Below are 19,731 nucleotides of genomic sequence, written 5' to 3'. Positions count from 1 at the left end.
AGGCGATATTCCCTGCTCCCCTCCATTATCGTGCTCTTCAGAGACTAAAGATTGCTCACCTGAGAGCGGGAGCCTCATACTCAGATACTCTGGTCTTGGATTTGGAGACCAGAGACGAGTTAATTTGGTGGATACACAATCTGTCAGTATGGAACGGCCGGGCTATTTTCGGCCCGCATCCAGATATGGTTATCGAGTCCGACGCCAGTCTGATGGGGTGGGGAGCACACTGTCAGGGAGTCTCCACGGGTGGAGCGTGGTCTCCCGAGGAGTCTCGTCTTCACATCAATGCCCTCGAGCTCTTGGCGGGTTCCTTTGCGATCCGCAGTTTCGCTCAGGGTTCAGTTCGGGCGTGTATTCGCCTGCGTATGGACAATGTCTCGGCTGTCCGATACGTGAACTGCCTAGGAGGGACTCGGTCCGGGGTTTTGTCTTGTCTAGCCAAAGACTTTTGGGAATTTTGTCTTTCCAACAAAATTTCGGTGGTGGCGGAATACATTCCAGGCCTCCGCAACACCTTAGCCGACTGGAGTTCTCTTTACATTTCGGACTCCAGCGACTGGAGGTTGGATCCGAGGGTCTTCCGAGATATTGTATCTCTCTGGGGCCCGTTTTGCATCGATTTGTTTGCGTCACGCCTGAACACTCAGCTACCCAGGTACTTCAGTTGGCGTCCGGATCCGCATGCGGAAGCCGTAGATGCCTTCCTTCAGAACTGGGGAGACTCTCCCCACTATGCTTTTCCCCCATTCACACTCATTCCCCGTGTACTCGCTCAGGTTCGTCGCCAACAAGCGCAGTTAGTACTGTTAGTTCCCTTTTGGCAGACACAGTCGTGGTTTCCACAGTTACTGAGTCTTCTCACGGAGGTACCTCGACTTCTGCCGTTTTTTCCTCAACTGCTGCTCGACCCTTACGGTGGCCACCATCCACTCCTGTTGGACGGATCCTTGCAACTACTAGCTTGCCGAGTTTCAGGGGTTCCTGGGATGCCTCACAATTTTCGGCTGCAACCAGGCAGCTGTTGGAGTCAGCTTGGGCTCCAGGCACTAGACGAGCCTATCAGTCTGCGTGGGACGTCTGGGTTCGTTGGTGCGATTCACGGGACTTGGATTCCCTGCAAGCCCCTGTAGCCGCTATTCTTCAATTCCTCACTTCTCTCTTTGAGGCGGGTAAAGCTTACCGTACATTAAACGTGTACCGCTCCGCTATTTCCTCCAGACATTCCGGGTTTGACGGTTGCCCCGCCGGCCAACACCCTTTGGTTTGTAGATTGTTACGGGGGTCTCGCCTGTCGCGTCCTCCTAGACCTCGTTTCTCTACCACTTGGGATGTCGCTACAGTCCTCCGTTTCTTGGAGGATTGGCCTCTCAACTCTTTACTGTCTCTACGACAACTGTCAGCCAAGTTAGTGACCCATCTTTGTTTGGTGGCTTGTAAGCGCGTCTCGGATGTCCGAGCTTTGGACATTGACGCGCGTTATTTTACTCCTCACGGCGTTATGTTCAACATATCTCGTCGCACGAAAACGGGTATTAAGTCGGTTACGTTTCCGTCTTTTCCTTCTTCTCTGCAACTGTGCCCCGTTGCATACTTAAAGGAATACGAGTCTCGCACCCTATCTTTTCGCTGTGGAGATTCCCCTCAATTGTTTATTTCTTTTCGGCGCCCTTTTGCTCCGGTGACCAGTGTTACGCTTTCCCGGTGGGTGAAGTGGATTCTTTCTCTCTCTGGGATTGACACTTCCATTTTTACCGCGCATTCGGTACGGGGGGCAGCGGCTACCTCAATGTCGGTGGCCGGTGCCCGTTTAGAGGATGTCTTGAAGCTGGCGGATTGGTCCCGAGTCTCTACCTTTCGGGAATTCTATTTCAGACCTGATCCGCATGTTTTTACTTCAGTCATTGCTCAGCTTTAAACTTGCAAATATGAGCCTCCGTGTCTTGATATAAAATTGAGGATTTTACTAAGTCATGACGTAAAGTCATGATTTTATGAAAGACACGGAGGCGAGTATTTCCCACCCTTTGTTTTATACCCACCCATCTGGTCTGTGGGGTCTAATGATCTTTTGGAATGTTATTTATTTGTATTTATTTACTTGTTGATTGCTTTATTGTTTTCGCAGGGAATGAGTCCGGGTGTGGTTTTACCACACTCGGTTAGTTAGTATCCATATTACCATGATGTCTTATTTTCTCTTCAGGTTGATCGCCCCTGTCAGCTGCTTCCAGGTGTTCTCCTTGCTGCAATCCAATGTTGTTGTTCGCAGTCGAAGTTCGGGCTGTTTGTTGATCGGTCCAAGTTCAAGGTTCTCGTCGGTTGAAGTCCACAAAGAAAGAGGAAGTGTTCATGTGGTGATGCGCCTTATATAGGGGCTATGGGGGTGGAGTTGTTGCCATGGTTACTCTGATATTTTTTCTTCAGTTATCTTTGCTGCTAAATGTTCAGTAAAGAAAGAGTTAAGCAAATACTCGCCTCCGTGTCTTTCATAAAATCATGACTTTACGTCATAACTTAGTAAAATCCTCAATTATATTACAGAGGAAAAATTAAATGAATTTTTTAACAGCAAGATGCTGTGCCACCCTATATGAGTGGTGGGCAGTGGGCACAGTACAGTCTGTGGGCATAACACTCATTGGGAGTCAACTGCAATTATATTACAAAAAGGAAAAATTTAATGAATTTTTTATATGCAAGGTACTGTGCCACCCTATATGAGTGGTGGGCAGTGGGCACAGTACAGTCTGTGGGCCTGACACTCACTGGCAGGCAACTGCAATTATATTACAGAGGAAAAATTAAATGTATTTTTTAACAGCAAGGTGCTGTGCCACCCTATATGAGTGGTGGGCAGTGGGCACAGTACAGTCTGTGGGCCTGACACTCACTGGCAGGCAACTGCAATTATATTACAGAGGAAAAATTTAATGAAATTTTTAACAGCAAGATGCTGTGCCGCCCTATATGAGTTGTGGGCAGTGGGCACAGTACAGTCTATGGGCCTGACACTTACTGGCAGGCAACTGCAATTATATTACAGAGGAAAAATTAAATGAATTTTTTAACAGCAAGGTGCTGTGCCACCCTATATGAGTGGTGGGTAAAGGGCACAGTACAGTCTGTGGGCCTGACACTTACTGGCAGGCAACTGCAATTATATTACAGAGGAAAAATTTAATGAAATTTTTAACAGCAAGATGCTGTGCCACCATATATGAGTGGTGAGCAGTGGGCACAGTACAGTCTGTGGGCCTGACACTCACTGGCAGGCAACTGCAATTATATTACACAGGAAAAATGTAATGAATTTTTTGACAGCAAGGTGCTGTGCCACCCTATATGAGTGGTGGGTAAAGGGCACATTACAGTCTGTGGGCCTGACACTCACTGGCAGGCAACTGCAATTATATTACAGAGGAAAAATGAAATGAATTTTTTAACAGCAAGATGCTGTGCCACCAGATATGAGTGGTGGGCAGTGGGCACTGTACAGTCTGTGGGCATAACACTCATTGGGAGTCAGCTGCAATTATATTACAAAGGAAAAATGAAATGACTTTTTTATCTGCAAGGTGCTGTGCCACCCTATATGAGTGGTGGGCAGTGGGCACAGTACAGTCTGTGGGCCTGACACTCACTGGCAGGCAACTGCAATTATATTACAGAGGAAAAATTAAATGAATTTTTTAACAGCAAGGTGCTGTGCCACCCTATATGAGTGGTGGGTAAAGGGCACAGTACAGTCTGTGGGCCTGACACTCACTGGCAGGCAACTGCAATTATATTACAGAGGAAAAATGTAATGAAATTTTTAACAGCAAGATGCTGTGCCACCCTATATGAGTGGTGGGCAGTGGGCACAGTACAGTCTGTGGGCCTTACACACACTGGCAGGCAACTGCAATTATATTACAGAGGAAAAATTTAATGAATTTTTTAACAGAAAGGTGCTATGCCACCCTATATGAGTGGTGGGCAGTGGGCACAGTACAGTCTGTGGGCCTGACACTCACTGGCAGGCAACTGCAATTATATTACAGAGGAAAAATGTAATGAATTTTTTAGCAGCAAGGTGCTGTGCCACCCGATATGAGTGGTGGGTAGTGGGCATAGTACAGTCTGTGGGCATAACACTCATTGGGAGTCAGCTGCAATTATATTACAAAGGAAAAATTTTATGACTTTGTTATCTGCAAGGAACTGTGCCACCCTATATTAATGGTGGTGGGCAGTGGGCACAGTACAGTCTGTGGGCCTGACACTCACTGGCAGGCAACTGCAATTATATTACAGAGGAAAAATTTGAAGAATTTTTTTAACAGCAAGATGCTGTCCCACCCTATATGAGTGGTGGGCAGTGGGCACAGTACAGTCTGTGGGCCTGACACTCACTGGCAGGCAACTGCAATTATATTACACAGGAAAAATGTAATGAATTTTTTAACAGCAAGGTGCTGTGCCACCCGATATGAGTGGTGGGTAGTGGGCACAGTACAGTCTGTGGGCATAACACTCATTGGGAGTCAGCTGCAATTATATTACAAAGGAAAAATTTAATGACTTTGTTATCTGCAAGGAACTGTGCCACCCTATATTAATGGTGGTGGGCAGTGGGCACAGTACAGTCTGTGGGCCTGACACTCACTGGCAGGCAACTGCAATTATATTACAGAGGAAAAATTTGAAGAATTTTTTTAACAGCAAGATGCTGTCCCACCCTATATGAGTGGTGGGCAGTGGGCACAGTACAGTCTGTGGGCCTGACACTCACTGGCAGGCAACTGCAATTATATTACACAGGAAAAATGTAATAATTTTTTTGACAGCAAGGTGCTGTGCCACCTTATATGAGTGGTGGGTAAAGGGCACATTACAGTCTGTGGGCCTGACACTCACTGGCAGGCAACTGCAATTATATTACAGAGGAAAAATGAAATGAATTTTTTAACAGCAAGATGCTGTGCCACCAGATATGAGTGGTGGGCAGTGGGCACTGTAAAGTCTGTGGGCATAACACTCATTGGGAGTCAGCTGCAATTATATTACAAAGGAAAAATGAAATGACTTTTTTATCTGCAAGGTGCTGTGCCACCCTATATGAGTGGTGGGCAGTGGGCACAGTACAGTCTGTGGGCCTGACACTCACTGGCAGGCAGCTGCAATTATATTACAGAGGAAAAATTAAATGAATTTTTTAACAGCAAGGTGCTATGCCACCCTATATGAGTGGTGAGCAGTGGGCACAGTACAGTCTGTGGGCCTGACACTCACTGGCAGGCAACTGCAATTATATTACAGAGGAAAAATTTAATGAATTTTTTAACAGCAAGATGCTGTGCCACCCTATATGAGTGGTGGGCAGTGGGCACAGTACAGTCTGTGGGCATAACACTCATTGGGAGTCAACTGCAATTATATTACAAAGGAAAAATTTAATGAATTTTTTATATGCAAGGTACTGTGCCACCCTATATGAGTGGTGGGCAGTGGGCACAGTACAGTCTGTGGGCCTGACACTCACTGGCAGGCAACTGCAATTATATTACAGAGGAAAAATGTAATAAATTTTTTAACAGCAAGATGCTGTGCCACCCTATATGAGTGGTGGGCAGTGGGCACTGTACAGTCTGTGGGCATAACACTCATTGGGAGTCAGCTGCAATTATATTACAAAGGAAAAATTAAATGACTTTTTTATCTGCAAGGTACTGTGCCACCCTATATGAGTGGTGGGCAGTGGGCACAGTACAGTCTGTGGGCCTGACACTCACTGGCAGGCAACTGCAATTATATTACAGAGGAAAATGTAAATGAATTTTCTAACAGCAAGGTGCTGTGCCACCCTATATGAGTGGTGGGTAGTGGGCACAGTACAGTCTGTGGGCCTGAAACTCACTGGCAGGCAACTGCAATTATATTACAGAGGAAAATTTAAATGAATTTTTTAACAGCAAGGTGCTGTGCCACCCTATATGAGTGGTGGGTAAAGGGCACAGTACAGTCTCTGGGCCTGACACTCACTGGCAGGCAACTACAATTATATTACAGAGGAAAAATGTAATGAAATTTTTAACAGCAAGATGCTGTGCCACCCTATATGAGTGGTGGGCAGTGGGCACAGTACAGTCTGTGGGCCTGACACTCACTGGCAGGCAACTGCAATTATATTACAGAGGAAAATGTAAATGAATTTTCTAACAGCAAGGTGCTGTGCCACCCTATATGAGTGGTGGGTAGTGGGCACAGTACAGTCTGTGGGCCTGAAACTCACTGGCAGGCAACTGCAATTATATTACAGAGGAAAATTTAAATTAATTTTTTAACAGCAAGGTGCTGTGCCACCCTATATGAGTGGTGGGTAAAGGGCACAGTACAGTCTCTGGGCCTGACACTCACTGGCAGGCAACTACAATTATATTACAGAGGAAAAATGTAATGAAATTTTTAACAGCAAGATGCTGTGCCACCCTATATGAGTGGTGGGCAGTGGGCACAGTACAGTCTGTGGGCATAACACTCATTGGGAGTCAGCTACAATTATATTACAAAGGAAAAATTAAATGACTTTTTTATCTGCAAGGTACTGTGCCACCCTATATGAGTATTGGGCAGTGGGCACAGTACAGTCTGTGGGCCTGACACTCATTGGGAGTCAGCTGCAATTATATTACAGAGGAAAAATGTTATGAATTTTTTAACAGCAAGGTGCTGTGCCACCCGATATGAGTGGTGGGCAGTGGGCACAGTACAGTCTGTGGGCCTTACACACACTGGCAGGCAACTGCAATTATATTACAGAGGAAAAATGTAATGAATTTTTTAACAGCAAGATGCTGTGCCACCCTATATGAGAGGTGGGCAGTGGGCACAGTACAGTCTGTGGGCATAACACTCATTGGGAGTCAGCTGCAATTATATTACAAAGGAAAAATTTAATGACTTTTTTATCTGCAAGGTACTGTGCCACCCTATATGAGTGGTGAACAGTGGGCACAGTACAGTCTGTGGGCCTGACACTCACTGGCAGGAAACTGCAATTATATTACAGAGGAAAAATTAAATGAAATTTTTAACAGCAAGATGCTGTGCCACCCTATGTGAGTGGTGGGCAGTGGGCACAGTACAGTCTGTGGGCCTTACACACACTGGCAGGAAACTGCAATTATATTACAGAGGAAAAATGTAATGAATTTTTTAACAGCAAGATGCTGTGCCACCCTATATGTGTGGTGAGCAGTGGGCACAGTACAGTCTGTGGGCATAACACTCATTGGGAGTCAGCTGCAATTATATTACAAAGGAAAAATGTAATGACTTTGTTATCTGCAAGGTACTGTGCCACCCTATATGAGTGGTGGGCAGTGGGCACAGTACAGTCTGTGGGCCTGACACTCACTGGCAGGCAACTGCAATTATATTACACAGGAAAAATGTAATGAATTTTTTGACAGCAAGGTGCTGTGCCACCCTATATGAGTGGTGGGTAAAGGGCACATTACAGTCTGTGGGCCTGACACTCACTGGTAGGCAACTGCAATTATATTACAGAGGAAAAATGAAATGAATTTTTTAACAGCAAGATGCTGTGCCACCAGATATAAGTGGTGGGCAGTGGGCACTGTACAGTCTGTGGGCATAACACTCATTGGGAGTCAGCTGCAATTATATTACAAAGGAAAAATGAAATGACTTTTTTATCTGCAAGGTGCTGTGCCACCCTATATGAGTGGTGGGCAGTGGGCACAGTACAGTATGTGGGCCTGACACTCACTGGCAGGCAACTGCAATTATATTACAGAGGAAAAATTAAATGAATTTTTTAACAGCAAGGTGCTGTGCCACCCTATATGAGTGGTGGGTAAAGGGCACAGTACAGTCTGTGGGCCTGACACTCACTGGCAGGCAACTGCAATTATATTACAGAGGAAAAATGTAATGAAATTTTTAACAGCAAGATGCTGTGCCACCCTATATGAGTGGTGGGCAGTGGGCACAGTACAGTCTGTGGGCCTGACACTCACTGGCAGGCAACTGCAATTATATTACAGAGGAAAAATGTAATGAATTTTTTAACAGCAAGGTGCTGTGCCACCCGATATGAGTGGTGGGTAGTGGGCATAGTACAGTCTGTGGGCATAACACTCATTGGGAGTCAGCTGCAATTATATTACAAAGGAAAAATTTAATGACTTTGTTATTTGCAAGGAACTGTGCCACCCTATATTAATGGTGGTGGGCAGTGGGCACAGTACAGTCTGTGGGCCTGACACTCACTGGCAGGCAACTGCAATTATATTACAGAGGAAAAATTTGAAGAATTTTTTTAACAGCAAGATGCTGTGCCGCCCTATATGAGTGGTGGGCAGTGGGCACAGTACAGTCTGTGGGCCTGACACTCACTGGCAGGCAACTGCAATTATATTACACAGGAAAAATGTAATACATTTTTTGACAGCAAGGTGCTGTGCCACCTTATATGAGTGGTGGGTAAAGGGCACATTACAGTCTGTGGGCCTGACACTCACTGGCAGGCAACTGCAATTATATTACAAAGGAAAAATGAAATGAATTTTTTAACAGCAAGATGCTGTGCCACCAGATATGAGTGGTGGGCAGTGGGCACTGTAAAGTCTGTGGGCATAACACTCATTGGGAGTCAGCTGCAATTATATTACAAAGGAAAAATGAAATGACTTTTTTATCTGCAAGGTGCTGTGCCACCCTATATGAGTGGTGGGCAGTGGGCACAGTACAGTCTGTGGGCCTGACACTTACTGGCAGGCAACTGCAATTATATTACAGAGGAAAAATTAAATGAATTTTTTAACAGCAAGATGCTGTCCCATCCTATATGAGTGGTGGGTAGTGGGCACAGTACAGTCTGTGGGCCTGACACTCACTGGCAGGCAACTGCAATTATATTACAGAGGAAAAATTAAATGAATTTTTTAACAGCAAGGTGCTGTGCCACCCTATATGAGTGGTGGGTAAAGGGCACAGTACAGTCTGTGGGCCTGACACTCACTGGCAGGCAACTGCAATTATATTACAGAGGAAAAATGTAATGAAATTTTTAACAGCAAGATGCTGTGCCACCCTATATGAGTGGTGGGCAGTGGGCACAGTACAGTCTGTGGGCCTTACACACACTGGCAGACAACTGCAATTATATTACAGAGGAAAAATGTAATGAATTTTTTAACAGCAAGGTGCTGTGCCACCATATATGAGTGTTTGGCAGTCGGCACAGTATAGTCTGTGGGCCTGACACTCACTGGTAGGCAACTGCAATTATATTACAGAGGAAAAATTTAATGACTTTTTTATTTGCAAGGTACTGTGCCACCCTATATGAGTGGTGGGCAGTGGGCACAGTACAGTCTGTGGGCCTGACACTCACTCTCAGGCAATTGCAATTATATTACAGAGGAAAAATTAAATGTATTTTTTAACAGCAAGGTGCTGTGCCACCCTATATGAGTGGTGGGCAGTGGGCACAGTACAGTCTGTGGGCCTGACACTCACTGGCAGGCAACTGCAATTATATTACAGAGGAAAAATGTAATGAAATTTTTAACAGCAAGATGCTGTGCTGCCCTATATGAGTGGTGGGCAGTGGGCACAGTACAGTCTGTGGGCATAACACTCACTGGCAAGCAACTGCAATTATATTACACAGGAAAAATGTAATAAATTTTTTGACAGCAAGGTGCTGTGCCACCTTATATGAGTGGTGGGTAAAGGGCACATTACAGTCTGTGGGCCTGACACTCACTGGCAGGCAACTGCAATTATATTACACAGGAAAAAATGTAATAAATTTTTTGACAGCAAGGTGCTGTGCCACCTTATATGAGTGGTGGGTAAAGGGCACATTACAGTCTGTGGGCCTGACACTCACTGGCAGGCAACTGCAATTATATTACAGAGGAAAAATGAAATGAATTTTTTAACAGCAAGATGCCGTGCCACCAGATATGAGTGGTGGGCAGTGGGCACTGTAAAGTCTGTGGGCATAACACTCATTGGGAGTCAGCTGCAATTATATTACAAAGGAAAAATGAAATGACTTTTTTATATGCAAGGTGCTGTGCCACCCTATATGAGTGGTGGGCAGTGGGCACAGTACAGTCTGTGGGCCTGACACTCACTGGCAGGCAACTGCAATTATATTACAGAGGAAAAATTAAATGAATTTTTTAACAGCAAGGTGCTGTGCCACCCTATATGAGTGGTGGGTAAAGGGCACAGTACAGTCTGTGGGCCTGACACTCACTGGCAGGCAACTGCAATTATATTACAGAGGAAAAATGTAATGAAATTTTTAACAGCAAGATGCTGTGCCACCCTATATGAGTGGTGGGCAGTGGGCACAGTACAGTCTGTGGGCCTTACACACACTGGCAGGCAACTGCAATTATATTACAGAGGAAAAATTTAATAAATTTTTTAACAGAAAGTTGCTGTGCCACCATATATGAGTGGTGGGCAGTGGGCACAGTACAGTCTGTGGGCCTGACACTCACTGGCAGGCAACTGCAATTATATTACAGAGGAAAAATGTAATTAATTTTTTAACAGCAAGGTGCTGTGCCACCCGATATGAGTGGTGGGTAGTGGGCACAGTACAGTCTGTGGGCCTTACACACACTGGCAGACAACTGCAATTATAATACAGAGGAAAAATGTAATGAATTTTTTAACAGCAAGATTCTGTGCCACCCTATATGAGTGGTGGGTAGTGGGCACAGTACAGTCTGTGGGCCTGACACTCACTGGTAGGCAACTGCAATAATATTACAGAGGAAAAATGTAATGAATTTTTTAACAGCAAGGTGCTGTGCCACCATATATGAGTGGTTGGCAGTCGGCACAGTATAGTCTGTGGGCCTGACACTCACTGGCAGGCAACTGCAATTATATTACAGAGGAAAAATGTAATGACTTTTTTATTTGCAAGGTACTGTGCCACCCTATATGAGTGGTGGGCAGTGGGCACAGTACAGTCTGTGGGCCTGACACTCACTCTCAGGCAATTGCAATTATATTACAGAGGAAAAATTAAATGTATTTTTTAACAGCAAGGTGCTGTGCCACCCTATATGAGTGGTGGGCAGTGGGCACAGTACAGTCTGTGGGCCTGACACTCACTGGCAGGCAACTGCAATTATATTACAAAGGAAAAATTTAATGAAATTTTTAACAGCAAGATGCTGTGCTGCCCTATATGAGTGGTGGGCAGTGGGCACAGTACAGTCTATGGGCCTGACACTTACTGGCAGGCAACTGCAATTATATTACAGAGGAAAAATTAAATGAATTTATTAACAGCAAGATGCTGTGCCACCCAATATGAGTGGTGGGTAGTGGGCACTGTACAGTCTGTGGGCATAACACTCATTGGGAGTCAGCTGCAATTATATTACAAAGGAAAAATTAAATGACTTTTTTTATCTGCAAGGTACTGTGCCACCCTATATGAGTATTGGGCAGTGGGCACAGTACAGTCTGTGGGCCTGACACTCATTGGGAGTCAGCTGCAATTATATTACAGAGGAAAAATTTAAGGAATTTTTTAACAGCAAGGTGCTGTGCCACCCGATATGAGTGGTGGGCAGTGGGCACAGTACAGTCTGTGGGCATTACACACACTGGCAGGCAACTGCAATTATATTACAGAGGAAAAATGTAATAAATTTTTTAACAGCAAGATGCTGTGCCACCCTATATGAGTGGTGGGCAGTGGGCACTGTACAGTCTGTAGGCCTGACAGTCACTGGCAGGCAACTGCAATTATATTACAGAGTAAAAATTTTATGAATTTTTTATCGGCAAGGTACTGTGCCTTCCTATATGAGTGGTGGGCAGTGGGCACAGTACAGTCTGTGGGCCTGACACTCACTGGCAGGCAACTGTAAATATATTACAGAGGAAAAATTTAATGAATTTTTTAACAGCAAGGTGCTGTGCCACCCGATATGAGTGGTGGGCAGTGGGCACAGTACAGTCTGTGGGCCTTACACACACTGGCAGGCAACTGCAATTATATTACAGAGGAAAAATGTAATGAATTTTTTGACAGCAAGATGCTGTGCCACCCTATATGAGAGGTGGGCAGTGGCCACAGTACAGTCTGTGGGCATAACACTCATTGGGAGTCAGCTGCAATTATATTACAAAGGAAAAATTTAATTACTTTTTTATCTGCAAGGTACTGTGCCACCCTATATGAGTGGTGAACAGTGGGCACAGTACAGTCTGTGGGCCTGATACTCACTGGCAGGCAACTGCAATTATATTACAGAGGAAAATTTAAATGATTTTTTTAATAGCAAGGGGCTGTGCCACCCTATTTGAGTGGTGGGTAAAGGGCACAGTACAGTCTGTGGGCCTGACACTCACTGGCAGGCAACTGCAAATATATTACAGAGGAAAAATTAAATGAATTTTTTAACAGCAAGGTGCTGTGCCACCCGATATGAGTGGTGGACAGTGGGCACAGTACAGTCTGTGGGCCTGAAACTCACTGGCAGGCAACTGCAATTATATTACAGAGGAAGATTTAAATGAATTTTTTAACAGCAAGGTGCTGTGCCACCCTATATGAGTGGTGGGTAAAGGGCACAGTACAGTCTGTGGGCCTGACACTCACTGGCAGGCAACTGCAAATATATTACAGAGGAAAAATTAAATGAATTTTTTAACAGCAAGATGCTGTGCCACCCTATATGAGTATTGGGCAGTGGGCACAGTACAGTCTGTGGGGCTGACACTCACTGGCAGGCAACTGCAATTATATTACAGAGGAAAAATTTCATGAATTTTTTAAAAGCAAGATGCTGTGCCACCCTATATGAGTGGTGGGCAGTGGGCACAGTACAGTCTGTGGGCGTGACACTCACTGGCAGGCAACTGTAATTATATTAAAGAGGAAAAATTTAATGAATTTTTTAACAGCAAGGTGCTGTGCCACCCGATATGAGTGGTGGGCAGTGGGCACAGTACAGTCTGTGGGCCTTACACACACTGGCAGGCAACTGCAATTATATTACAGAGGAAAAATTTATTGCATTTCTTAACAGCAAGATGCTGTGCCACCCTATATGAGAGGTGGGCAGTGGGCACAGTACAGTCTGTGGGCATAACACTCATTGGGAGTCAGCTGCAATTATATTGCAGCGTACTCAAGTTAGGGTAAATAGTGTTCCTGGGTGTTGTAGTGCAATTGTGACCACTAACCTGAGACAGCTGACTCTCTGCAAGGGCAGGTGATGATAAGTAATGCTCGTGACGCCAGTGCCAATTAAACGGTGGCACGCCGTTTGCTGATAGCAGGAATAACTGAGGAACCACGTGATGTTAAAACAGAACTCAAACTTTAGTAGTCATCATACATGGACATAGATAGAAGCGCAGTTCCTTTGCAGACAGTTGGTTGCAGTACATTTGATGCAGGCAATATATATAGCAAGGTGACTTCAGAGTGTTAAACACAGGACTTGCAGTACAGGCGGCTTGCACTCTATTCCTGACTGATCCTGGAACTTAGAAACTCTTCTCCAAGGCCCGATGCCCTAGCTCTGGCGTATATCCTTGGTTTTATAATTATCAAGTACCTCCTCTGTTGTCTTTAGTACCTCTTGCTTTTCTGGACTTGCCTCTGTCTCTCCCAGCACTGACTCTAGAAGCTTCTGAACTCTCCTTCCTAGGCTAGGCCCTGCCTATTTATACTGAACTGGGAGCTCCCTCTGCTGACTGGAACAGGGATTGCCTGCAACAGGCCTAACTGGCTTAAAGGGAAATACACATACAACTTAGCAGTGTCGGGTAACCTACCCGTATGCTGCACACCCCCAGACTTTAACGTGAGTAAGGCCTCGTACTCACACACACCTTCCTGAACCGGCATAACATGGTACATAACTTAAGCATTACATCATGAATATAATAGATAATTATTTCACACAGAAAAACATAACATTAATAACTTCATACATAAATGACGCAAGGGAAAGGGGCGTCTTCTTACTTCTTAGACACGGCCGCTGACCTGGCACAGCGGACTTAGGGTGAACCAGGTTAGTCCATTTTTCTTTGGTGGCAGTATAATAACGGAACTACCCAGGGGTTTCCTGTGGGTGTATCACAGGCAAGGGCTCACGTGGGGGAGTCCATTCTTGCACACAAATGTCAAGCAAGGTATTACCAGTAGCAACTGCTCGGGAGGAGACACCACCAGTATAGTCAAAGTCCCCTAAACGGACTGGCGGACGTCCCCTGGTCATCCGGGTAGACCTTCTCAATACAGGGGTCTCCTCTTCCCTTAGCAACGAGGTGGAAGAGAGAGGAGCAACAGGAGGGTCTCCATCAGTGAGATCTTGGTCAGGAACAACAGGAACAACTGGAACAACAGGAACAACAGGAACAACTAGATCCACTAGAGGGGGAACTGGATCCGGGGCATCTTGAACCGCCTCTTCTGGAGGTGAAGATACAGTAGGTGCCGGAGCAGGCACCAGCAAGTTCAACCATGGTGTCAGAAGCCAATGCATGGGATCAGCGTCATACCTTAGATTACTGACAGCCTGCATAGGATCCTCGGGCTGTATTGCTGACTCTGACACAGGGGATTCAGATCCAGAACTCTCGGCACTAGGTTCTGGTGTCAGGCAGAGCTTTAACCGGTTTCGGTGTACAATTTGGGATCCCTTGCCTTCCCGGGTGATCTCATAAGTGTGAGTTCCAACATTTGGGATTGCAGTGACAACATAGGGACTTCGCTCCCATTTACTGTCCAGTTTACTGGTACGGCGGTTATTTTTTAACCATACCACAGCCCCTATTGTCAAGGGTTCTGCATGGGCTGATTGATCATAGTCTCTCTGCTGTCAGTCCCTAGCATAGTCCATACGTTCCTGAACAATGGCTTTGGCTGTATTCAATCGCCTTTGATGTTCAGCAACCCAGTTGGTGTAAGGTAATGGGTTAATGCAATCAGGTACGTGTATGTCCAATGAATGATCAGCAGGCAATGTCCCTTGGCGCCCAAACATCAAATTAAAGGGGGTATACCCGGTGGAACAATGTATGGTATGATTGTATGTGAACATGAGCTGTGGCAACAGATTAGGCCAATCTCCTCTGGTTTCAGGAGGCACGGCCCTCAGCATCTCTATCAAGGTCTGATTCATTTTTTCACATAATCCATTACCTTGAGGATGGTAGGCCGTTGTCCGGATCTTCTTACAGTTGTGTAAGCGGCACAGTTCATGGAACAGATGGGACTCAAAAGCAGGTCCTTGATCGGTGAAGATCTTTTCTGGACATCCGTAGGGCAGGAGGAAGTGCTTCCAGAACAGTTCGGCTGTAGTCTTGGCTGTCTGGTCTCTCACAGGCACCGCTACAACAAACTTAGTGAAATGGACAAAAATTGTCATGGCATAAGCATACCATGAGCGACTAGGCTCCAGTTTCACATGGTCGATGGCGACAAGTTCAAGAGGACGAGTACTTACAATGGGTCTCAGTGGTGCCCTCTGATCATGGTGCTCACTTCGTTTTAAGGCACAGGCTACACACTCTCGACACCACTTCTCCATGTCTTCTCTCATGCCCACCCAGTAAAACCGCTGGCGGATAGTAGCCTCAGTCTTTTGGACCCCAAAGTGACCGGATTGATTGTGGTACATCTCCAACACCATACCTGCATCTCGCCGGGGTATGAGAATCTGGTGCACTCTCTCGTTGGATACTGGGTCTAGGCTTCTCCGTAGCAATAGGCCTTTTTGTATGAAGAGCTGATGGCGCTGTCTCCACAGTTTGATGAGCTCAGGATCTGCACTCTTACGCCGAATCCTCTCAGGGGCTCTGCCACTAGTAATGAAGTCGAACAACTCACCCAGCACTCTACTTTCAGACTGTAGTTTCACCCACCTTTTTTCTTTAGGATCAGGCCTACTGGAGGGTGAAGGAACTGCAGCTCTGTCATTGGTAGCTCGAGCCTGATCCTGTTGAGCAAATTTGTTATAGAAAGCCGGCATCTCTACATCTTCCCAAGCATCTCGCACATCATCAGGAGCTGTCTCTGTGGGAAGCCTGGATAGAGCATCAGCATTATCATTAGTACGTCCAGCACGATATTTTACAGAGAAATCATAGTTGGCGAGGCGAGAGGCCCATCTCTGCTCCAAGGCCCCTAATTTAGCTGTATTTAGATGTGCCAGAGGGTTAATGTCAGTGAATGCAATGAACGGGGTGGCGGCTAGATAATCTTTGAATTTTTCCGTCACTGCCCACACTAAGGCCAGGAACTCTAGTTTGAAGGAACTATAATTCTGGTCATTTTTCTCAGCTCCTTTCAGGGAGCGGCTTGCATAAGCTATCACTCTTTCTTTTCCCTCTTGGATCTGGGCTAACACAGCTCCCAGACCTCGCTTGCTAGCATCAGTATACAGATGGAAGGGCTTGCTGTAGTCTGGATAACCTAACACAGGAGGCTCGGTCAGTTTCTTTTTTAACAATTGAAACGCTATCTCTCTTTCCTCATTCCACTCAATGGGCACAGGAGTTCTAGGACTTTTCTTGGGTTGCCCCCTCAAGAGCTCCTGGATAGGATCAGCTATTTGAGCAAAATGGGGGATAAAACGTCTATAGTAGCCGGCTAAACCAAGGAAACCCCTCACCTCTTTGACGGTAGTGGGGACCGGCCAATTACGGACAGCCGCTAACTTATCAGGGTCAGGTTGCACGCCCTCTCCGCTTACCACATGCCCCAGGTATTTTACTGCAGGTTTGAGCAAGTGACACTTGGATGGCTTCACCTTCAGGCCATATTTGATAAGGATTTCAAATACTTCTGCTAAATGTTTCAGATGGTCTTCATATGATTTTGAGTACACAATGACGTCATCTAGATACAGCAGCACTGTTTCGAGGTTTTTGTGACCCAAACACCGCTCCATTAGTCTCTGGAAAGTTCCTGGGGCATTACATAGCCCGAACGGCATACAATTGAATTCGAACAGGCCCATGGGAGTAGTGAAAGCAGTCTTTGAAGGGATCTGCCCACGAATGTACTCAGCAGCGCGGGAAACTTTACTCCAGGCGGCGGGTGGCCATCTTGGTCACCATTCCCTGACAGCAAGCAGGGTTGTAAAAAGTTCTTAAAACCACACTCCGATGTGGCGATTTCTTTCCTCTTGATAGCGCAACACTGCACAGCGCTTTTTAGAGGTTTTAGGGACACTTTTGGTATGTTTTTCAGTCCACAAAGTCCATTTTAATAAAACAGGCAATTTGTCACTTTGGTCACAGGGCAACTGTATAAGGCACAAAGTTCACGCTTCTTGCACTAGAAAGCGTGCGTATCCTGTTCGTGACGCCAAAAGAGAGGTGCAGCGTACTCAAGTTAGGGTAAATAGTGTTCCTGGGTGTTGTAGTGCAATTGTGACCACTAACCTGAGACAGCTGACTCTCTGCAAGGGCAGATGATGATAAGTAATGTTCGTGACGCCAGTGCCAATTAAACGGTGGCACGCCGTTTGCTGATAGCAGGAATAACTGAGGAACCACGTGATGTTAAAACAGAACTCAAACTTTAGTAGTCATCATACATGGACATAGATGGAAGCGCAGTTCCTTTGCAGACAGTTGGTTGCAGTACATTTGATGCAGGCAATATATATAGCAAGGTGACTTCAGAGTGTTAAACACAGGACTTGCAGTACAGGCGGCTTGCACTCTATTCCTGACTGATCCTGGAACTTAGAAACTCTTCTCCAAGGCCCGATGCCCTAGCTCTGGCGTATATCCTTGGTTTTATAATTATCAAGTACCTCCTCTGTTGTCTTTAGTACCTCTTGCTTTTCTGGACTTGCCTCTGTCTCTCCCAGCACTGACTCTAGAAGCTTCTGAACTCTCCTTCTTAGGCTAGGCCCTGCCTATTTATACTGAACTGGGAGCTCCCTCTGCTGACTGGAAAAGGTATTGCCTGCAACAGGCCTAACTGGCTTAAAGGGAAATACACATACAACCTAGCAGTGTCGGGTAACCTACCCGTATGCTGCAATATTACAAAGGAAAAATTTAATGACTTTTTTATCTGCAAGGTACTGTGCCACCCTATATGAGTGGTGAACAGTGGGCACAGTACAGTCTGTGGGCTTGATACTCACTGGCAGGCAACTGCAATTATATTACAGAGGAAAATTTAAATGAATTTTTTAATAGCAAGGTGCTATGCCACCCTATATGAGTGGTGGGTAAAGGGCACAGTACAGTCTGTGGGCCTGACACTCACTGGCAGGCAACTGCAATTATATTACAGAGGAAAAATGAAATGATTTTTTTAACAGCAAGAAGCTGTGCCACCAGATATGAGTGGTAGGCAGTGGGCACTGTACAGTCTGTATGCATAACACTCATTGGGAGTCAGCTGCAATTATATTACAAAGGAAAAATGAAATGACTTTTTTTATCTGCAAGGTGCTGTGCCACCCTATATGAGAGGTGGGCAGTGGGCACAGTACAGTCTGTGGGCCTGACACTCACTGGCAGGCAACTGCAATTATATTACAGAGGAAAAATTTAATGACTTTTCTATTTGCAAGGTACTGTGCAAACCTATATGAGTGGTGGGCAGTGGGCACAGTACAGTCTGTGGGCCTGACACTCACTGGCAGGCAACTGCAATTATATTACAGAGGAAAAATTTAATGTATTTTTTAACAGCAAGGTGCTGTGCCACCCTATATGAGTGGTGGGCAGTGGGCACAGTACAGTCTGTGGGCCTGACACTCACTGGCAGGCAACTGCAATTATATTACAGAGGAAAAATTTAATGAATTTTTTAACAGCAAGATGCTGTGCCACCCGATATGAGTGGTGGGTAGTGGGCACAGTACAGTCTGTGGGTATAACACTCATTGGGAGTCAGCTGCAATTATATTACAGAGGAAAAATTTAAATGAATTTTTTAATAGCAAGGTGCTGTGCCACCCTATATGAGTGGTGGGTAAAGGGCACAGTACAGTCTGTGGGCCTGACACTCACTGGCAGGCAACTGCAATTATATTACAGGGGAAAAATGAAATGAATTTTTTAACAGCAAGATGCTGTGCCACCAGATATGAGTGGTAGGCAGTGGGCATTGTACAGTCTGTGGGCATAACACTCATTGGGAGTCAGCTGCAATTATATTACAAAGGAAAAATGAAATGACTATTTTTATCTGCAAGGTGCTGTGCCACCAAATATGAGTGGTGGGCAGTGGGCACAGTACAGTCTGTGGGCCTGACACTCACTGGCAGGCAACTGCAATTATATTACAGAGGAAAAATTAAATGTATTTTTTAATAGCAAGGTGGTGTGCCACCCTATATGAGTGGTGGGTAGTGGGCACAGTACAGTCTGTGGGCCTGACACTCACTGGCAGGAAACTGCAATTATATTACAGAGGAAAAATTAAATGAAATTTTTAACAGCAAGATGCTGTGCCACCATATATGAGTGGTGGGCAGTGGGCACAGTACAGTCTGTGGGCCTGACACTCACTGGCAGGCAACTGCAATTATATTACAGAGGAAAAATGTAATGAATTTTTTAACAGCAAGATGCTGTGCCACCCTATATGAGTGGTGGGCAGTGGGCACAGTACAGTCTGTGGGGCTGACACTCACTGGCAGGAAACTGCAGTTATATTACAGAGTAAAAATTTAATGAATTTTT

This window comes from Bufo bufo, chromosome 10 (genome assembly GCF_905171765.1).
Source record: "Bufo bufo chromosome 10, aBufBuf1.1, whole genome shotgun sequence".
NCBI lineage: Eukaryota > Metazoa > Chordata > Amphibia > Anura > Bufonidae > Bufo > Bufo bufo.
The sequence above is the reverse complement of the archived record's forward strand: the minus strand, read 5'-3'. Positions refer to the sequence as shown.